Raw genomic sequence first — 17,134 nt, 5'->3', positions numbered from 1 at the left:
AGAGAGCAACTTGGCATATATAACGAGGTGATTAGAAATGCCAGACAGGCAAATTTTTCTAACTTGATCATAAATATTCAGAATGATTTGATGGCCTGATAAGTCATACCCCCACAAACCATTGTGAACTTTCCTCCACATCTAAATGTGATGAGTTTGTGGCATATTTCAGAGATAAGATAATCAACATTAGGCTGGGTATCAGTCAAGCAAGACCTGATGATAAGTTTGATGATATGTGCCCTAGCCTGTCATGCAAAGCCACTGTGGATTTATTTTCCCTGGTTGACACAGACATACTCAGGAAAGTGATATCACAACTTAAGCCTTCTTTCTTGATCTTATCCCCACCACCTTCTTCAAAACAGTTTTTAATTGCACATCTGAAGAAGTGCAAGCTATTTTAATAACTCCCCACTGCACTAAAAACTGCTATGGTGAAACCCCTTCTGAAGAAAAGTAATCTAGATTATTCAGCTTTGAGCAATTGTCGGGCCAATCTACAACCTTCCATTCTTAAGCAAAAATCTGGAGAAATTGGTGTGCAGCTGAATGTGCCAACTTATTGAAAAATTCCAATCTGGTTTCCGTTCCCACCACAGCACAGAGACAGCCTTGGTTAAAGTATGAAATTATTTTAGAGCCAACATAGATGCCAAACAGCTCTCTGTCCTTATCTTCTTAGATATACAGTGCCTTGCGAAAGTATTCGCCCCCCTTGAACTTTGCGACCTTTTGCCACATTTCAGGCTTCAAACATAAAGATATAAAACTGTATTTTTTTGTGAAGAATCAACAACAAGTGGGACACAATCATGAAGTGGAACAACATTTATTGGATATTTCAAACTTTTTTAACAAATCAAAAACTGAAAAATTGGGCGTGCAAAATTATTCAGCCCCCTTAAGTTAATACTTTGTAGCGCCACCTTTTGCTGCGATTACAGCTGTAAGTCGCTTGGGGTATGTCTCTATCAGTTTTGCACATCGAGAGACTGACATTTTTTCCCATTCCTCCTTGCAAAACAGCTCGAGCTCAGTGAGGTTGGATGGAGAGCATTTGTGAACAGCAGTTTTCAGTTCTTTCCACAGATTCTTGTTTGGATTCAGGTCTGGACTTTGAATTGGCCATTCTAACACCTGGATATGAACCATTCCATTGTAGATTTTGCTTTATGTTTTGGATCATTGTCTTGTTGGAAGACAAATCTCAGTCCCAGTCTCAGGTCTTTTGCAGACTCCATCAGGTTTTCTTCCAGAATGGTCCTGTATTTGGCTCCATCCATCTTCCCATCAATTTTAACCATCTTCCCTGTCCCTGCTGAAGAAAAGCAGGCCCAAACAATGATGCTGCCATGACCATGTATGACAGTGGGTATGGTGTGTTCAGGGTGATGAGCTGTGTTGCTTTTACGCCAAACATAACGTTTTGCATTGTTGCCAAAAAGTTCAATTTTGGTTTCATCTGACCAGAGCACCTTCTTCCACATGTTTGGTGTGTCTCCCAGGTGGCTTGTGGCAAACTTTAAACGACACTTTTTATGGATATCTTTAAGAAATGGCTTTCTTCTTGCCACTCTTCCATAAAGGCCAGATTTGTGCAATATACGACTGATTGTTGTCCTATGGACAGAGTCTCCCACCTCAGCTGTAGATCTCTGCAGTTCATCCAGAGTGATCATGGGCCTCTTGGCTGCATCTCTGATCAGTCTTCTCCTTGTATGAGCTGAAAGTTTAGAGGGACGGCCAGGTCTTGGTAGATTTGCAGTGGTCTGATACTCCTTCCATTTCAATATTATCGCTTGCACAGTGCTCCTTGGGATGTTTAAAGCTTGGGAAATCTTTTTGTATCCAAATCCGGCTTTAAACTTCTTCACAACAGTATCTCGGACCTGCCTGGTGTGTTCCTTGTTCTTCATGATGGTCTCTGCGCTTTTAACAGACCTCTGAGACTATCACAGTGCAGGTGCATTTATACGGAGACTTGATTACACACAGGTGGATTGTATTTATCATCATTAGTCATTTAGGTCAACATTGGATCATTCAGAGATCCTCACTGAACTTCTGGAGAGAGTTTGCTGCACTGAAAGTAAAGGGGCTGAATAATTTTGCACGCCCAATTTTTCAGTTTTTTATTTGTTAAAAAAGTTTGAAATATCCAATAAATGTCGTTCCACTTCATGATTGTTCACAAAAAAATACAGTTTTATATCTTTATGTTTGAAGCCTGAAATGTGGCAAAAGGTCGCAAAGTTCAAGGGGGCCGAATACTTTCGCAAGGCACTCTAAGTGCTGCATTCAACACTGCTGACCATGATGTCGTTTTGGTCAGACCGGAGAGGTGGGTTGGCCTCTGATGTCCAGTTCTAAATTCGTTTAGGACCTATTTAACCTGTGAAGTTTTTTGTCACCCTTGTCAGGTGCCTTCCACAAGGTTCGATTTTGGGTCTGGTACTGTTTTGGGTCCAGTATTGCAGCGTTATCAGAAAGGACAGCATTGATTTTCACTGCTACGCAGACAACATTACATTTCTGTGTCACGAGGGGATTTTAAGCTCCACTAATCAATTATTAGACTATTAGTAATTGAAATACTTGGATGGCTCACAGCTTCCTTCAGCTAAATCAAGACAAGACCGAGGTACTTATGTCACACCCTGACCTTAGAGAGCCTTTTTTATGTCTCTTTTTGGTTTGGTCAGGGTGTGATTTGGGTGGGCATTCTATGTCCTTTATTTCTATGATTTGTGTTTCTATGTTTTGGCCGGGTATGGTTCTCAATCAGGGACAGCTGTCTATCGTTGTCTCTGATTGGGAATCATACTTAGGTAGCCCTTTTTCCCTCCTTTTCGTGTGGGTAGATATCTTTGTTAGTGGCACTATAGCCCTCATAAGCTTCACGGTCGTTTCTTTGGCGACATTTATAGAAATAAAGTAATGTACGCTCACCATGCTGCACCTTGGTCTCATTCCAACGACGACCGTGACAACTTATTAATCAAATCAAATCATCAAATCAAATTTATTTATATAGCCCTTCGTACATCAGCTGATATCTCAAAGTGCTGTACAGAAACCCAGCCTAAAACCCCAAACAGCAAGCAATGCAGGTGTAGAAGCACGGTGGCTAAGAAAAACTCCCTAGAAAGGCCAAAACCTAGGAAGAAACCTAGAGAGGAACCAGGCTATGTGGGGTGGCCAGTCCTCTTCTGGCTGTGCCGGGTGGAGATTATAACAGAACATGGTCAAAATGTTCAAATGTTCATAAATGACCAGCATGGTCGAATAATAATAAGGCAGAAAAGTTGAAACTGGAGCAGCAGCACAGCCAGGTGGACTGGGGACAGCAAGGAGTCATCATGTCAGGTAGTCCTGGGCCATGGTCCTAGGGCTCAGGTCCTCCGAGAGAGAGAAAGAGAGAAGGAGAGAATTAGAGAACGCACACTTAGATTCACACAAGACACCGAATAGGACAGGAGAAGTACTCCAGATATAACAAACTGACCCTAGCCCCCCGACACATAAACTACTGCAGCATAAATACTGGAGGCTGAGACAGGAGGGGTCAGGAGACACTGTGGCCCCATCCGAGGACACCCCCGGACAGGGCCAAACAGGAAGGATATAACCCCACCCACTTTGCCAAAGCACAGCCCCCACACCACTAGAGGGATATCTTCAACCACCAACTTACCATCCTGAGACAAGGCTGAGTATAGCCCACAAATACCTCCGCCACGGCACAACCCAGACAGTGACTCAACCCACTCAGGTGACGCACCCCCTCCAGGGACGGCATGAGAGAGCCCCAGTAAGCCAGTGACTCAGCCCCTGTAATAGGGTTAGAGGCAGAGAATCCCAGTGGAAAGAGGGGAACCGGCCAGGCAGAGACAGCAAGGGCGGTTCGTTGCTCCAGAGCCTTTCCGTTCACCCTCCCACTCCTGGGCCAGACTACACTCAATCATATGACCCACTGAAGAGATGAGTCTTCAGTAGAGACTTAAAGGTTGAGACCGAGTTTGCGTCTCTGACATGGGTAGGCAGACCGTTCCATAAAAATTGAGCTCTATAGGAGAAAGCCATGCCTCCAGCTGTTTGCTTAGAAATTCTAGGGACAATTAGGAGGCCTGCGTCTTGTGACCGTAGCGTACGTGTAGGTATGTACGGCAGGACCAAATCAGAGAGATAGGTAGGAGCAAGCCCATGTAATGCTTTGTAGGTTAGCAGTAAAACCTTGAAATCAGCCCTTGCTTTGACAGGAAGCCAGTGTAGAGAGGCTAGCACTGGTGTAATGTGCTAATTTTTTTTGGTTCTAGTCAGGATTCTAGCAGCCGTATTTAGCACTAACTGAAGTTTATTTAGTGCTTTATCCGGGTAGCCGGAAAGTAGAGCATTGCAGTAGTCTAACCTAGAAGTGACAAAAGCATGGATTAATTTTTCTGCATCATTTTTGGACAGAAAGTTTCTGATTTTTGCAATGTTACGTAGATGGAAAAAAACTCTCCTTGAAATGGTCTTGATATGTTCTTCAAAAGAGAGATCAGGGTCCAGAGTAACGCCGAGGTCCTTCAGTTTTATTTGAGACGACTGTACAACCATTAAGATTAACTGTCAGATTCAACAGAAGATCTCTTTGTTTATTGGGACCTAGAACAAGCATCTCTGTTTTGTCCGAGTTTAAAAGTAGAAAGTTTGCAGCCATCCACTTCCTCATGTCTGAAACACATTCTTCTAGCAAGGGTAATTTTGGGGCTTCACCATGTTTCATTGAAATGTACAGCTGTGTGTCATCCGCATAGCAGTGAAAGTTAACATTATGTTTTCGAATAACATCCCCAAGAGGTAAAATATATAGTGAAAACAATATACAAATTAATGGAGCCAAAGCACAGAAAGAGAATCTAGCCGCACATTTGAATTCACGGGCAATGAAGATAAAACACCAGATAAAAAAACTAGGTGTTATTTTAGATTCTAAACTACATTTCGAATCACAGATTAGGAATGTGATAAAAATGAGGTTTTTACCACCTAATGTACATTGCCAAGGTGTGGCCATTTCTCTTTCAGGATGATACATAGAGACTTATCCATGATTTTATTACAAGCAGGCTTGACTACTGTAATGCTCTACTGTCTAGTCTACCCAAGAAAGCCATTGGTCAACTGCAAAACATACAGAATGCTGCATCACGGGTACTGACAAAGACCAGACAGAGAGCATGATGTCCTTTTGGTCAGACTGGAGAGGCAGCATGTGAGTTACATCGGTTTTAAGGTCTCTGCACTGGCTGCCTGTGAGTTCTAGAATTAATTTGAAGATTATTCAAATGGTTTTTACATCAAGCCATGATTGTGCACCCCAATACATTTTAGACATGGTTCTAAGTTATGTAACCAGTAGTTCCCTCAGGTCCTCTGGCACTGGCCTTTTAACTATCCCATAGCCTAGCACCAAGAGGCATGGAGAGACAGCCTTTCATTATTATGCCCCCAGCCTCTGGAATAGCCTGCTAGAGAACCCAAGGGGGCTGAAACTGTGGAAATATTTAAAAGAGATCTTAAAACACATCTTTTCAGCTTTGCTTTTCCTAGTGAAGTGACATTTTATATTAAAATTAAAATATCCAATGTCGCAGTCTGCTAACAAGCTACTAGCTAATGTTAGCTAGCTAGCTAATACAAACTATTGGACGCGTGGCTTGAAAACAACTCATAATCACTTTATATGTATGGAGAGATATTATCTAGCTGGCTATGTCTTACCTTTTCAGCAACAAAAAACAAAAGTGACCTCCAACATGTGAACGCAAATCCGAGGTTTGCTCTCGTTTTGGTCCGGGCTAGAGGCACAATATTGTTACTGTTGCATCACATTGGATGACCACTAGCGACTTTTTGCTAAGCCCTGGGACAATGTCAACATGTTTTCCAACTCTGTCAATAATAATACGAAATCATCAAAACATTTAGTTAACAAGGTTATTTAACTATTTCCTTTAAAACAGGACAAATTAAGAGACTTCCTGGAGACCTCTCACTTTTACAAAATGTAAAAAAAAATTGACGGATATTGAACATTTGTACATTCAAGGCAAGAAGAATAAGAAGACAGAAGAACACTGTGCTGTCACCAGGAATTGACGTTACACTGACCTCTCCTCACCTCTCACACTCTACTCTGATGCCAAAATGAAAGCAACATGCTGAGCTATTACCCTATTACCATTAGCAATTAATATGTAACTACTATGTTGTTACTATAGTTATTACTCTGTGGATGTACAGTGTACATTTTTTATAGTCACTTTTTGGTTAATGTCAGCACTTTAGTAAAACCCCACACTGCGTCCCAATAATCTGTCCTTACCTCTAAGACTATCACAGTGCAGGTGCATTTATACGGAGACTTGATTACACACAGGTGGATTGTATTTATCATCATTAGTCATTTAGGTCAACATTGGATCATTCAGAGATCCTCACTGAACTTCTGGAGAGAGTTTGCTGCACTGAAAGTAAAGGGGCTGAATAATTTTGCACGCCTAATTTTTCAGTTTTTGATTTGTTAAAAAAGTTTGAAATATGCAATAAATGTCGTTCCACTTCATGATTGTGTCCCACTTGTTGTTGATTCTTCACAAAAAAATACAGTTTTATATCTTTATGTTTGAAGCCTGAAATGTGGCAAAAGGTCGCAAAGTTCAAGGGGGCCGAATACTTTCGCAAGGCACTGTAGATATACCTCTCCTTAATGCAACCGCTGTGTCAGATTTCACAAAATCTTTACGGAAAAAGCAAACCATGCAATAATCTGAGTACAGCCTTTAGACAACAAAGCAGCCAAAAAGATACCCGCCATATTCGGTAGTCGACATTACTCAGAAATAGCATTTTAAATATTCACTTACCTTTGATGATCTTCATCAGAATGCACTCCCAGGAATCCCAGTTCCACCATAAATGTTTGATTTGTTCGATAACGTCCATCAGTTATGGCCAAATATCTTCTTTTGTTAGGGCGTTTGGTATACAAATCCAAAAGTGCGTTCAGGTCGTGCCGAACGTCAGACGAAAAGTTTAAAAAGTTCAGTTACAGCCCGTAGAAACATGCCAAACTAAGTATGGAATCAATCTTTAGGATGTTTTTAACATAAAACGTCATTAATGTTCCAACTGGACAATGTCTGTACAAATGAAGTGGAACGTAGCTACCTTTCACGTGCGCGCGCCAGACTGAGGCTGTGGCACTTTGCCAGACCACTCGCTCAAAGAGCCCTTATGACCCCCTTCTTTAGAGTAGAATCCTCAAAACAGGTTCTAAATACTGTTGACATCTCTATTGGAAGCCTTGGGAAGTGAAACTTAACTCATATCACCCTGTATCTTCAATGTGGGCTGGGTTGAAAAACTACAAACCTTGGATTTTTTCTCAGGTTTTTGCCTGCTTTATGAGTTCTGTTATACTCACAGTTTAGAAACTTCAGAGTGTTTTCTCTCCAATACTAATAATAATATGCAGATATTAGCATCTGGGACAGAGTAGGAGGCCTCTGGGCATGCTATTCATCCAAAAGTGAAAATGCTGTCCCCTATCCCAAATAAGGTTAACTGGAAAAGACACCTTCTAAAGTAAACAATCCCTGAGCCCCTTTCAGGTAATCGTATAATTTTAACCTGTTGTTTAACAAATTTAGAACCTTCAAAATGTTAGTGCTGTCTTATAAGCTTAACATTTAATAATAAACATTCACTTCAATCTACGCTAACATTCACTTCAATCTACGTTACATACTTGACACTGTCCCACGTAATGGAAACAAATTATCGCTTTAACCTCGATGGGATATGTGGGACACTAGCATCCCACCTGGCCAGGGAAAATGCAGAGCGCCAAATTCAGATAAAATACTATAAAAATCTAACTTTCATTAAATCACACATGCAAGATAGCAAATTAAAGCTACACTTGTTGTGAATCCAGCCAACATGTCAGATTTCAAAAAGGCTCTTCGGCGAAGGCAAACGATGCTATTATCTGAGGATAGCACCTCTGTAAACAAAGAGAGAAGCCATATTTCAACCCTGCAGGCGCGACACAAAACGCAGAAATAAAAATATAATTCATGCCTTACCTTTGACCAGCTTCTTCTGTTGGCACTCCAATATGTCCCATAAACATCACAAATTGTCCTTTTGTTCGATTAATTCCGTCGATATATATCCAAAATGTCAATTTATTTGGTGTGTTTGATCCAGAAAAACAACGGTTCCAACTTGCGCAATGTGACTACAAAATATCTCAAAGGTTACCTGTAAACTTTGCCAAAACATTTCAAACTACTTTTGTAATAAAACTTTAGGTATTTTTTAAGGTACATTTTTTTACGTATTTTTATGGTTAATAATCGATAAGATTGAAGATGGGATGGTCTGTGTTCAATACAGGAGGAAAACAAACTGTAGCTAGCTTTCTGGTCACGCACCTCTATCTAACAGTACACTTCAAGTGACCCTCGTTCAAGATGGCCGTACTTCTTCATTACTTCTTCATTACACAAAGGAATAACCTCAACCAATTTCTAAAGACTGTTGACATCCAGTGGGAGCGATAGGAACTGCAAGAAGGTCCCTTACTAATCTGGATTCCCAAATACTTCCCCCTGTCACCAAGAAGTTAAATGACATTACCACCTCGCTTAAATTCACTGGTGTTACCCAAACTATAAAATGTTGTAGTAATAATAATTAGAAATTGTCAAAGAACATTCCCATTCAACTATTCAAACTTCTGCTCCTAATGTCCCACATGCATCCCTTATGTAGTCCTGATATAGTCCAGCAAGCACGACTCGCTTTCACCCATGGATTAAAACATGACAGTAGTAGTCTATCCAAAAACCATTAATAACATATTTCCATTCACATTATTACAAGGCATCATTTTCATTTGAGTCTACCCAGACAATATATGTTCAATACCAACCTCTATTGGCTATTCCCTTTCTGCTTCACACTTTGTAAATGTGTATTATTTTAAGATTACATGCTGTCACGGTCATCATAAGGAGGAGACCAAGGCGCAGCGTGATAAGCGTACATTCTAATTTATTAAACGAATGCAACACTGAACAACACTGAACAAAATGAACCGTGAAGCAATATGACTAGTGCGAACAGGCAACTAAACATAGAATCATAACCCACAAAACCCCAATCCTCAATCAGAGACAACGATAAACAGCTGCCTCTAATTGAGAACCAATTCAGGCCACCATAGACCTACATATACCTAGACATACAAAAACCACATATAATTACAAAAACACTAGACAGGGTAAACACCAAAAACTTAACCAACCACCCTTGCCACACCCTGACCTAAGGGCGTGACTCATGCAGTGTGCCAAATCCACAAAATACATCAGCCAATTCCTAAGGGAAAAGATACATTTTGATGGGAGCTAAAACAGTTCATAAATAGTTATTTCTGTCCACAACTTCAATCTATTGCAGTTGTATCCTTGTTTTATCAGGATCATCATCACAACTCAATCGCAATTGCCGATCAGCTATTACGTCTACGTATGGGTTTTGTAGTTGCATATTATATTATTACTTCATCACATCTCCAGTAATCGATTATACACACATACAATTTCAAATGTTTTCAATATTTTCACAGAATCCATATATAACGTTATAAATCCAAGGTACTCACATGAACCACTACATGTGCGTCTCCACAAAGTTTGAGCTGTGCAACCAATCTCCCAGCGGAAAACAAAAACCTGGCTGGTCTTCAAGGACTCGCTAGCCTCGCAGAGTGCGTGATATGATATGGCTCCCAATCTGACTGGGGACTGCAGCTGGAGGCTCCAGACTGGGGACCTTCGTTGGAGACCCCAGACTGGGGACCGTCGCTGGAGACCCCGGACTGGGGACCATCGCTGGAGACCCCGGACTGGGGACCGCCGCTGGAGATCCCGGACTGGGGACTGCCGCTGGAGGCTTCAGACTGGGGACCGCCGCTGGAGGCGTCGGACTGGGGACCGCCACTGGAGGCTCCAGATTGGGGACCATCGTTGGAGGTTCCAGACAGTGGACCGTCGTTGGAGGTTCCGGACTGTGGACCGTCATTGGAGGTTCCGGACTGTGGATCGTCGTCGGAGGTTCCGGACTGGAAACTGTCGCCGGAAGCTCCGGACTGGAAACTGTCGCCGGAAGCTCTGGACTGGGAACTGTTGCCGGAAGCTCTGGACTGGGAAATGTCGGCGGAAGCTGGAGGCTCCGGACTGGGGACAGTCGCTGGAGATCCCGGACTAGGGACCATCGCTGGAGGTTCCGGACTGTGGACCGTCGCTGGAGGTTCCGGACTGGAACTGTCGCCGGAAGCTTTGGACTGGGAACTGTCGCCGGGAGCTCTGGACTGGGAACTGTCGCCGGAAGCTCTGGACTGGGAAATGTCGCCGGAAGCTGGAGGCTACAGAAAGGGGACCGTCGCTGGAGGCTCCGGACTGGGGACTGTCGCTGGAGACCCCGGACTAGGGACCGTTGCTGGAGACCCCGGACAGGGGACCAACGCTGGAGACCCCGGCATGTGGACCGTCGCTGGAGGGTCCGGACTATGGACCGTCGCTGGAGGTTCCGGACTGTGGACCGTCATTGGAGGTTCCGGACTGTGGACCATCGTTGGAGATTCCGGACTGGAAACTGTCACCGGAAGCTCTGGACTGGAAACTGTCGCCAGAAGCTCTGGACTGGGAACTGTCGCCGGAAGCTCTGGGCTGGGAACTGTCACCGGAAGCTCTGGACTGGTAAATGTCGCCGGAAGCTGGAGGCTCCGGACTGGGGACAGTCCCTGGAGGCTCCGGACTGGGGACCATCGCTTGAGGCTGGGGACCGTCGCTGGAGAACCCAGGCTGGGGACCGTCGCTGGAGACCCTGGACTGGGGACCGTCGCTGGAGACACCGGACTGTGGACCGTCGCTGGAGGTTCCGGACTGTGGACCGTCGCTGGAGGTTCCGGACTGTGGACCATCATTGGAGGTTCCGGACTGTGGACCGTCGTTGGAGGTTGGCATACTGTATCTATTACATTTTATTTGGAACGGCATGCCAGCCAAAATTAAACGGGCCTATTTATATAATGAATATGAATTCGGAGGGCAGAAATTATTAGGTATTAAAGCATTAGAACTCTCATTAAAGGCTTCAGTCATACAAAAGGAATACTTTAATCCAAACTGGTTCTCCAGCGAATTAGTAACAATGTCTCACCCTATGTTCAAGAAAGGCCTTTTTCCCTTTATTCAGATTACAACCTCTCACTTTCAGTTATATGAAAAGGAAATAATCTCCCAAATATTGCTCTTTTTAAAACAAGCCATAGAAAGTTGGTTGCAATGTCAATTTAATTCACCAGAAAAGACAGAACAAACAATACAACAAATATTTGGGTTAAGCTCATTGATTGATAAATTGATTTTTTTCAAAAACATACAAAAAAAAGAGTTTAATAAAAGGTATAATCTTCATAAATTATATCATAAATACGACTGGTGGAATTATGTCATACACACAAGTAACTAAAATACATGGAAATGTCTGCTCTACCCAAAATTACAACCAACTAATCGTAGCATTACCTCAAAAATGGAAGAGGAAAGTGAAATGGTGAAAAAGTAAGGAACTTGTCTCCCGGCCCTGCATTAAAGACTTTAATTGGTTAAAGAAAATTGTGATAAATAATATACCGGTTTCATTTAAGGACCAAAATATTGACAGCAGTACCATATAGATTGCAACATATTTGGGGAGAGATTTTTGACGTACCAATTTCATGGCACATGGTTTATGATACACACAACGACGCCAGATTCAAAACTTTGAAATTTCAATTGAAATTATTATACAGAATTCTTGCAACCAATAGAATGTTATATATATGGGAGATACAACCTTCCCAGCTCTACAGATTTCGCTGTGAAGAAGCAGAATCATTAGATCACTTGTTTTGGTACTGTACATATGTATCTTGTTTTTGGTCACAGATCCAGCAATGGCTAAAGAATTGCAATATTTACCTGTTTACCTATATTTACCTATATAACCCGTAAAATAGCACTACTGGGCGATCTGAAAAGTCATAGTCAATCGATCAATAATATAATAATATGTGTAATCTTAAAAAATACTTTTACAATCTGTAGAAACAATGACAATAGAAAGGTTCAGATCTTTTGTGAAACATCACAGCACAGTTGAAAAATATATGGCAAATAGATTCCACCTCTCCCATCTATCTCTCAACATCATCCATTTTGGATTTCTATCTGAAGGTTGGGACTAATAACAACAAGATAACTAATGTAAAACATACTGTGCCCGAAAAACGTATATGGGTTAAGAACGTTTTTGAAAGAGCGCAAATGTATGGGAGGTTGAGGGTAGAGGAAGGATAAGAGTGTCACACCCACATCTCTTTCACCTGCATTTGTGCTTGTCTACACCACCCTCCAGGTGTCGCACATCTTCCCCATTATCCCCTGTGTATTTATACCTGTGTTCTCTGTTTGTCTGTTGCCAGTTTGTTTTGTTTGTGAAACCTACCAGCGTTTGTTGCCCTGCTCCTGTCTGTTTCTTGCTCCTGTTTTCTAGTCCCTCATGGTTTTGATCATTCTGCTTGCTTTGACCCTGAGCCTGCCTGCTATTCTGGACCCTTTGCACCCTCTCTGGATTATTGACCCCTGCCTGCCTTTGACCTGTTGTTTGCCTGCCCCTGTTGTAGAAATAAACTTTTGTTTCTTCGATACTGTCTGCATCCGGGTCATACTTAAAACATGATAATACAAACTGCCCATTACTGACCCAGCAGACTCGGACCAGCTCTGCAACGCCCTCTCCTCCCAAGGAGCCACCATTGGAAGGCATGAGGAGTTGCTTCGTGGTCTTATGGAAGGGTTCTAGACCTTAGCCAAATGTCACTACCAAGCATTAAACATATTGCTGGAGCAATTCCGTGGGTTGTCTACTGTGCAGCCTACCATGACGGTAACCTCCCAGTCCCTCAGTAACTGTTGCTGTTAGCAGTGTGGTCACCCTGCTTTCCCGGGAACCCCACTTATCTCCCCCGGAGCACTTCAATGGAGAGTCGGGCACCTGTCGGGCATTTCTCGCTCAGTGTTCACTCATCATCGAGCTGCAGCCCTCCTCCTTCCCCTCGAACCGGTCTAAGATAGTGTACCTCATCATGCTGATGTCAGGGAGGGCTCTCGCCTGGGCTACGGCAGTATGGGAACAACAGTCAGCCGTATGCTCCAGTCTGGTGGAGTTTGTGGCAGAGGTAAAGAAGGTTTTGGATGCTCCATTGTCCTGGAGAGAGGCTGCCCGGAAGTTACTCCAGCTTCGGCAAGGCTCTCGCAGTAGATTTCCGCATGTTGGCAGCTGAGAGTGCCTGGAACCAGGAAGCACTGTTCGACATGTTCCTGCACATAGTTTTGGAGGAAGTAAAGGACGAGCTTGCTGCCCGGAACTACCAACGGATCTCGACTCGCTCATCGCCTTGACCATTCGGATCGATGGGTGACTATGGGGATGAAGGAAGGAGAGGAGATTTGATTTCACTCGCCCATCCAAGGATCCCACCTTGCCTCCGAGGTATCCCGGAAGTCCCCGACGGCTGTATTGCCGAGAGAACCCGAGACTACCCGAGTTCCCCCGAGAGCCTCCGAAGGCTGCCGATTCACCTCTTCCCGAGCCCATGCAACTAGGCAGAGCTAGGCTTTCTCCAGCTAAACGGCTATACAGGCATCACACTAAGAGCTGCCTGTATTGCAGGACTACTGATCATTCGTCTCCACCTGTCCACTAATAGACCAGCCTCACCGGTAGGAGCAGTAATCTGCTGGGCCATATGGAGAACTTTTCCTCTCCTTAGACTCTCATCCCTTTTCATGCCATGTTGTTGTGGGGTAACCAGCCAAAGTCTCTCCGGGTCCTCATTGACTCTGGGGCCGATGAGAGCTTTATGGACGCTAACCTGGCTTCTGAGCTAGATATCCCCACTCAGCCCCTCTCTATCCCCATGTACGTTAGAACACTGGATGGGTGCTCTATAGACTGGGTCACCCATAATACCAACCCCATCAACCTATGTGTGTCAGGGATCCACAGCGAGACGTTCCAGTTCCTGCTCATTAAGTCTCCTCAGGTTCCTGTGGTATCGGGATTCTCCTGACTCCAGTGACACAACCCCCTCCTTGACTGGTCTGACTGGTCTGACCTCCTGGGACAGGCTGCGCTGACTTCAGGCAATGGGCATGGCTTCAGGCAATGACTGATTTCTTTTTGAATAAGAAAAGAAACAGAAGGATTTTTTACAAATTCTACATTGTAGAAAAATAGTGAAGATATCAAAACTATGATATAACACACATGGAATCATGTAGTAACCAGGAAGGAGAGTAATGGAGTGGTGCATCAGATGACCTGGCCTCCACAATCCCACGACCTCAACCAAATTGGGATGAGTTGGCCCACAGACTGAAGGAAAAGCAGCCAACAAGTGCTCAGCATATGTGGGAACTCCTTTAAGACTGTTGGAAAGGCATTCCAGGTGAAGCTGATTGAGGGAATGACAAGAGGAGGGGAACATTTTCATCAAGGCAAAGGGTGGCTACTTTGAAGAATCTCAAATATATTTCGATTTGTTTTACACTTTTTCAAATCAAATCAAATGTTGTCACGTGCTCCGAATACAACAGTGAAATGCTTACTTACAGGCTCTAACCAATAGTACAAAAAAGGTGTTAGGTGAACAATAGGTAAGTAAAGAAATAAAACAACAGTTAAAAGACAGGCTATACACAGTAGCGAGGCTATAAAAGTAGCGAGGCTACATACAGACACCGGTTAGTCAGGCTGATTGAGGTAGTATGTACATGTAGATATGGTTAAAGTGACTATGCATATATGATGAACAGAGAGTAGCAGTAACGTAAAAGAGAGGTTGGCGGGTGGTGGCCTGGTTAGCCAATGTGCGGGAGCACTGGTTGGTCGGCCCAATTGAGATAGTATGTACATGAATGTATAGTTAAAGTGACTATGCATATATGATAAAACAGAGAGTAGCAGCAGCATAAATGAGGGGTTGGGAGGGGCACACAAAGCAAATAGTCCAGGTAGCCATTTGATTACCTGTTCAGGAGTCTTATAGTTTGGGGGTAAAAACTCTTGAGAAGCCTTTTTCTCCTAGACTTTGCACTCCGATACCACTTGCCATGTGGTAGTAGAGAGAACAGTCTATGACTAGGGTGGCTGGGTCTTTGACATCTTTTAGGGCCTTCCTTTGACACCGGCTGGTGTAGAGGTCCTGGATGGCAGGCAGCTTAGCCCCAGTGATATACTGGGCCGTACGCATTACCCTCTGTATTGCCTTGCGGTCAGAGGCCGAGCATTTGCCGTACCAGGCAGTGATGCTCTCGATGTTGCAGCTGTAGATCCTTTTGAGGATCTCAGGACCCATGCCAAATCTTTTAAGTTTCCTGAGGGGGAATAAGCTTTGTCGTGCCCTCTTCACAACTGTCTTGGTGTGTTTGGACCATTCTAGTTTCTAGTTGATGTGGACACCAAGGAACTTGAAGCTCTCAACCTGCTCCACCACAGCCCTGTCGATGAGAATGGGGGCGTGCTCGGTCCTCCTTTTCCTGTAGTCCACAATCATCTCCTTGGTCTTGGTTACGTGGAGGGATAGCTTGATATTCTGGCACCACCCAGACAGGTCTCTGACCTCCTCCCTATAGGCTGTCTCGTTGTTGTTGGTAATCAGGCCTACCACTGTTGTGTCGTCTGCAAACTTAATGATGGTGTTGGAGTCGTGCCTGACCATGCAGTCGTAGTCAATGAATATCATTCTCACATAAGTGTTCCTTTTGTCCAGGTGAGAAAGGGCAATGTGGAGTGCAATAGAGATTGCATCATCTGTGGATCTGTTTGGGCGGTATGCAAATTGGAGTGGGTCTAGGGATTCTGGGATAATGGTGTTGATGTGAGCCATTCCCAACCTTTTAAAGCACTTCATGGCTATGGATGTGTGTGCTACCGGTCTGTAGTCATTTAAGCAGGTTGCCTTTGTGTTCTTGAGCACAGGGACTATGGTGGTCTGCTTGAAACATGTTGGTATTACAGACTCATTCAGGGACATGTTGAAAATGTCAGTGAAGACACCTGCCAGTTGGTCAGCACATGCATGGAGCACAGGTCCTGGTAATCCGTCTGGCCCCGCAGCCTTGTGTATGTTGACCTGTTTAAAGGTCTTACTCACTTTGGCTACGGAGAGTGTGATCACATAGTCATCCGTAACAGCTGATGCTCTTATGCATGCCTCAGTGTTGCTTGCCTCGATGTGAGCATAGACGTGATTTAGCTCGTCTGGCAGGCTCGTGTCACTGGCCAGCTCGCAGCTGTGCTTCCCTTTGTAGTCTGTAATAGTTTGCAAGCCCTGCCACATAAGAGCGTCAGAGCCGGTGTAGTATGATTCAATCTCAGCCCTGTATTGATGCTTTGCCTGTTTGATGGTTCGTTGCAGGGCATAGCAGGATTTCTTGTAAGCTTCCGGGTTAGAGTCCCGCATCTTGAAAGTGGCAGCTCTACCCTTTAGCTCACTGGGAATGTTGCCTGTAATCCATGGCTTCTGGTTGGGGTATGTACTGTGGGGACGACATCCTCAATGCACTTATTGATAAAGCCAGTGACTGATGTGGTGTACTCCTCAATGCCATCGGTTACTACATGGTTCCATATGTGTTATTTCATAGTTTTGATGTCTTCACTATTATTCTACCATGTAGAAAATAGTAATAAAAAAGGAATTCCCTTGAATGAGTAGGTGTGTCCAAACTTTGGACTGGTACTGTATGTGTATTATTGTACTGCTCTTGGGATAATATTGTTGTTTGGATAACCTTATTTAATATTATGTATCGATTTTTACCTTACCATTTTTCACTCTTTACGTGATACCACAGTGATTTTGTCACGACTTACGGCAAAGTCGTCTCCTCTCCTTGTTCGGGCGGCGTTCGCCGATCGACGTCACCGGCTTTCTAGCCATCGCCGCTCCGTTTTTCAC

This window comes from Oncorhynchus mykiss, chromosome 2 (assembly GCF_057628025.1).
Source record: "Oncorhynchus mykiss isolate SJ-2025 chromosome 2, ASM5762802v1, whole genome shotgun sequence".
Lineage (NCBI taxonomy): Eukaryota > Metazoa > Chordata > Actinopteri > Salmoniformes > Salmonidae > Oncorhynchus > Oncorhynchus mykiss.
The sequence above is the reverse complement of the archived record's forward strand: the minus strand, read 5'-3'. Positions refer to the sequence as shown.